This window comes from Lupinus angustifolius, chromosome LG01 (assembly GCF_001865875.1).
Source record: "Lupinus angustifolius cultivar Tanjil chromosome LG01, LupAngTanjil_v1.0, whole genome shotgun sequence".
Taxonomy (NCBI): Eukaryota; Viridiplantae; Streptophyta; class Magnoliopsida; order Fabales; family Fabaceae; genus Lupinus; species Lupinus angustifolius.
In genome coordinates, this window is record NC_032009.1 from 6,059,915 (window position 1) to 6,060,445 (window position 531).

The window sequence follows — 531 nt, forward strand, 5'->3', positions numbered from 1 at the left end:
TATATATATATATATATACACACATTTAGTTACAAGTTACAATATTGTATTTGTTTGTTTGTTGTTATGAATTTATTTATCTTCTCATCTTATCTCACTTTTATCATTTTATCTCTTCATTTGCAGTTTGACTCTCCCTTAAAACATATCTACGGGTTAGTGTTATGTCTATGTGTCCATATCTTACTCAAATCTTCAATTTTATTTTCCTTTGCACAATAAATGAATTTGATTATTTTTTCTCAAATGATATTTATTAAAATATTTTTTTCCTGTGTGATTATTTTTCTAAAGCAGGAAATACGAATTGGTCATATTCTTTGTTTCAACATTTGGAGAAAAGAAACCTCACATCCTATAATACAATGATTAGAGATTATATTCATTATCTGAGTGTAGAATAATCTTTAATTTTATTATGTGTTTGTTCTTCTACATTCGAAATTATTATTTTTCACTATCTAAATGTGTCAACCTTATATTAGTAAGAATAATCTTTAATTTTTTTTTATTCTCATCATAAATAATTTG